Raw genomic sequence first — 5,678 nt, forward strand, 5'->3', positions numbered from 1 at the left:
GTGTGTCAGTTGCTTGGGGATATGCTTGGGGATAGATGATGCAGCCAATGTAGATGGATACTCATGTCATCTGTGCACGATTTGCGGTTGTAGATGTTAGGCTCACATGATTGAGGATATCGTGCTGACAGATGAGTTGATGGACATGGTGTTTTCCCATGAGCCATAGACACAGGTGTGTTGATATGAATTCATAACATTTTATTTATCAGTCACTTTAAATTTATAATTACATAAATGAATTCTCATTTATACATTGATTTAAATTGAGACAAATAATACGGATTTCAGGATGTAGCAGCGGTATCCCATACACCTCCCCTAGTTACCATAGCTGCAACTTCGATGCCTGAGGTATAAATTTTGTAACATATTAAAATAGAATAGTACACTTTGAATTCGAAAAAATACAAGATATATTAACTATCTTTAATGCTTGGTCCAATTTCTGGTTTGTAGGTGTTGACAGGGGACGAAATGTCCCAGATTGATGACATCACGCTCTCAGCGATCGATTTTGGCCTACAAGGCTATAGGGTATCATTTTTTGTACAACTCTTTTTATGTATTGTTTTGATGAAATATGCAAGTCATTTCATTTTAGATTTTTAAAATTATGTTTAATTTATTATCTATACTAATATCTCATGTTAATTTTGTGTTTTTAGGGTACCCCCTCCGCATCTAGGGCTCGTCCTAAGAAAAAGAATTCCTCGAAGATGCCAAAACATGTGAAGAAGGTAACTGAACACATTTTTAGTTGTACAATTGTTTCAAAATGTTGAAATCAAGTATTAGTTGGGGTTTGTAGATTGATTAGTGTTTTTTGTCTATTTTACATGTACAACGACCATTGAGCTTTGTGGATATGTTGAATGCACCTGATTCACATGCCGATCAAGAGAGGGTAGAGGTATGTATCTCTACTTTATTTTCTTGATTTCATGATTATATGCACGCGTACATGTAAACTTGTGATATATTATAATCTTATAATTTTTTCATACAGGAAATATCCATACCTATTTCGTCAATGGCGAACCCTCCTCCTTGCACTCGAGAAGCATTTCAGGATCCAGTACACTTTTGTTTGATATGTAAAATTAATTGTTTTCAACCTTCAATACTTATCATTATATTAATTGTATTTAATCTTTGTACATTTTGTGTATAGGTAATAACGACAGTTTCTACATCGATGGTGAGCCATCCTCAGTCCATTGGAGAAGCATCTCAGGAACAGGTATGTCATTGTTCTCTATATTATAGCTTTTAAGTATTTTTTATATATTTATGTTAGTACATTGTATTTTTATATATTTATGTTAGTACATTGTATTAATTGTACATTTAATCTACAATAGACTCCTTCGCGGTATGGCCATAATGTGGATCCATTTAAGTATGTCTTCAAGAAAACTCGTAAGAGTGATAAGGAGAGGAGAGCGAAGACATTAGCTCCTAGATCAGCCGATGAGGTAATCTGCATTTCAATTGCAAAGGAATTAAAGTTAAATGCATAGTTATGTTGTTAATTGTGAACTATTTTCTACAAAAGAATTCTAACTTGGCTTTTGAATTGTGGTTTTGTAGCCATCTACAGAGCCGCGCATTGCACCGAAGAGGCTTGATTTTGATGATCCACCACAAGTTTAGGATCATATAGTGTTAGTTTTGGTCATAGAATGACCAATACATGTAGATATATTCTACATTTTTATTGTATATCGATTTGGACATGGCATATGCCATATTTTTGTAATACTTGTATTGACTTGGCAGACATGCCTTTTTTTATATATATAAATATCGATATTCGATCCAATAAATATGTAATGAGTTCATTATATTGTATTTGTTGTATTTTGTGGTTGTCCTTTTATAAATTTAAATGAATATTTGCATATGTAATCAACAATATGAATATAAACAACAAAAATATATGATATAAAGCATTGCAATCGTGGAATATGATTTGATAAAATTTCTAAAATGTTGAATTAACCCTACAAAACTCCTTGTATTCAGTTCATTATTATGTATTAGTTGTGTTTGGTGGCTACCTTTTTATAAATTTAAATGAATATTTGCATATGTAATTAACAATATGAATATAAACAACAAAAATCGACAATATGAATATAAACAACAATGTGTTTGGTGCGAGAGCACCCTCACGCTCGCAATGGTCAAATTATGTTCGTCATGTGCACAAACCGACATCGCGAGTACATCCGTATGGGTAGGTTTATGCTAGACATGGCCCTGTCATGCATCCCAAAGCACCAGAATGTTGAGAGTCATATCCTACCGGTGCGATCTCTCAAGTGCCCTGAGTCCAAAAAATTGTCAAAATTTGACGGACTATTTTTTCCAATCCATGACACATACGGTCAATCTATTTGATCTCGTGGAGTCACATGAGGCTCCTCTACAATGGCCTATCTCGATTTTTGATGACTCAGAGCCATTTTCAATTAGTAGCATTTTTTCGCCCACTCCAAAAATCGTCAATTGCTTGCAAGGAAAAGTTGCAAGATTGGCTAGAATTGATTATGTTCGTCATGTACACAAACAGACATCATGAGCGCATCTGAGTGGGTAGGTTTACGCTATGCATGGCCTTGTTGTGCATCCCAAAGCACCAAAATATTGAGAGTCATACCCTACAGGTGTGATCTCTCAAGTGCCCTGAGTCCAAAAAATTGTCAAAATTTGATGGACTATTTTTTCCAATCCATGACACATACCATATGACCTCTTAGGAAACAATACAACCTCTAATGACACCTAGGGGGTCACAAGATACCATATGACCTCTTAGGAAACAATACGACCTCTAATGACACCTAAGGGGTCATATGGTGGGCTAATAAAATGATATATTAAATTTAAAGTTATGAATAGAACATCATACAACGAGACTCCAAGTGAACAAACAACGAGGCTTCACTAAAAAGCAAGTGTAAGAGCTTGACCTAACCCTAAGAGTACTGCCTAAGTTCTAAAACATATGAAGCTATTAAATTTGGAAGGTTATAAGACTGATCTCGATTGTGACTATAGGAATTACACACTTGATTTCTTTCATGGGTATGTACCGTTCCAAGTTGTTTGACAAGTGATGATCATCATATACGACCACTCCCATGCATAAAACAAACTTTAATTTCTTTAGGTGATAGGTGTTGTGTAACAACATGGGAACTCTCACATACCCACCACTATCATTCTACAGGACATCATCTATGTTAACCTCCCTCTTTCTCTTCCTACCTGTTGTTTTATTCTGAAAAACATATTGCAGGTACTCTTACTCATCATGTTGCTTTGTTGACACTATTTTCCACATCGGCTCTACTCATTAAAAACACATTCGAGAAGAATATTGCTACAAGTTTCCTTGTTTGTCACGGTAATACACCTGTGGTTCAATTTCAAACCCTATTCCTCCTATTCAATATACACACAAAAATCCATCAGTTAGTTTTTTTAGGAGAGGATACATGATAAAAATCAAAGAGGAAGTTGCAGACAAGAAATAAATTCACATACTTCTATAGAAGTGCACGAGAGAGAGAGAGAGAGAGAGAGAGAGAGAGAGAGAGACCTTGTATGCATTTGAGAGGGAGAGACGATACACTTACATGTGTATATATATGTTTAATATACTATATATATACATATATTATATGCATATAAACATATTATATATACAATGTCATATTATACACATATTATATATTACATATATTATATGTATATACACATATTATACATAGAATATCATATTATACAATAGCGCATACGCACTGTTTATAGGGAAACAAGCACGTACGCACTACTTACACTATAAGTACCCCGTACGTGCTTTTTAGACCTGTTGGTGTAAATAATTATTCAACACTATACTTAAGTTTACTTAGGAAATGCATTTCATAGTAGTTTGGGTATGAGACACTTGGGTGTTTGTGCCACATTGGGATAGTGTGTAGGAGAATTTCCACCTTTTATGGTGTTGATCTTGTTGTTACACTCCACATTCAATGGGTGATCCACCTCATGTGGACTATTATATTGTTTCTCCTACCTACCCACACCTATTTCCTACCTACCCTTGTTTCTTATTGAGCCACATATCATGTTTGTGTGCTCACATATCCATATAGCCTTGCCTATATAAGCAGGCTCATATTCATTGTAATTAATGGAACAATTGATCATTTATCTATTGATGAGAATACAATTTATTCTTATCATATATTTTGTCTCTATTGTACTTTTCATTGAGCTCTTGATCTTGGCAAAATCTCACATGGTATCAGAGCTATTGGAGCTTCATTGATTGGTTTTTGGAGACATCGTGGAAAGGTTTCTATTTTTGGATTTGAGGGACTACATTTTTTGGAGGCATCTTAGATCATTTTCAACCTCACCATTGCGTCCGGGAGGTCATTTCCATAAAAATTGAGTATAAATTCGACCTATTTTGGCGAAAATCAATTTTTGGGTGTGAAGGAAATTTTCTGCCCAATTTGGGCGGTACGGTACGGAATTTTCGGATTTTTTTTCAAATATATATATATATATTTCTGAAAATTATTTTCCAGTTTGAAATTTTTTTTTTGAAAAAAAAAATAAAAATTTGGAAATTAATTTTTGGGATCCGTGCCTTCTGCCTAGTCAGCAGTGCCACATCAACAGTACAGTTGGCTGCCAAATCACCTTGCCATGTCAGTAGCCCGGTTGGTTGCCAAATCACCCTGCCATGTCAGCAGCCCAGTTGGCTACCACATCACTTGCCAAATCACTTGCACAGTCAACGCCAAGTCAGCGCCCAGTCAACCATGAAGTTTGGGCGACGATCATATGACCGTCAAATTTAACCTTGAATTCTGCTGATGTCATCATTTTTTCAAAAATTTTGCAGGCCCCTCTCATTGAGCTTTTTGATTTTGTAGTTCAACTTCAAATGGCCATATCTTGCTCATTTTTGCTCCTTTTTTGGTGCAATGTTTTTTGAAATGGGCTAGAATTTTGTGTGATTTCACATGGTGGAATTATTTTCTGATTTTGATGGACAGAGTTTTCAGAAATTTTAGTTTTTGGTGATTGTACCTGTCCAATCCCCGTTTTTGCAACTTCCAAGTCTCCGTTCGGGCTCATACAAACTCCTTTTCAGGTGTCATTTTTTTTTAAAGTGCATTATTTTTTGTTTACTCTCAAAATATGCTATCGGTTTGTAGCAATTGTGGGTAGAAATTGTACTTTCATCATATGGTCTTATTTGGCCAATTTGGCACTTGTATTGCATAGATCTATTTTGTTGGTCTTTTTCTTGTAGTTATCAGCCTATTGGGGCAGTTGTAAAACAAAATCAGAATTCTATCTTGTCATTGTTTGCAAGTGGCTTATTGTACACGCACTACATATAAAGTGCCAAAATCATCATTTTTGGGGGGGTACTTTGATTGAGTGAATTTGGGGGGGTGTATCTTGTGCTTTTGTGCTCTTGTGTTCCTTCCTTTCTGCTGCTATGAGTTCTTCTATGTTTCCTCTCTTAACTCCTCATAATTATGCTACTTGGAAAATTGATGCATGGAGTAAACTTATGGAAAAAGGACTCAGTCATTACATTGATGGAACTATTGTTGCTCCCACTAATCCTAAGGTTGATC

The 5,678-nt window shown here is 35.3% G+C and overlaps 1 long non-coding RNA gene across 1 annotated transcript; it reads left to right on the top strand.

Moving 5' to 3' along the window:
• Positions 1 to 288: 288 nt before the first annotated feature.
• On the top strand, positions 289 to 740 carry LOC131858098 (uncharacterized). Its single transcript, XR_009358894.1, has 3 exons — positions 289 to 354; positions 460 to 537; positions 669 to 740. It is a non-coding gene; the product is annotated as an uncharacterized LOC131858098 (long non-coding RNA).
• The last annotated feature ends 4,938 nt before the right edge of the window (positions 741 to 5,678 follow it).

The sequence above is a fragment of the Cryptomeria japonica genome, chromosome 9, assembly GCF_030272615.1.
Source record: "Cryptomeria japonica chromosome 9, Sugi_1.0, whole genome shotgun sequence".
NCBI classification, from domain to species: domain Eukaryota; kingdom Viridiplantae; phylum Streptophyta; class Pinopsida; order Cupressales; family Cupressaceae; genus Cryptomeria; species Cryptomeria japonica.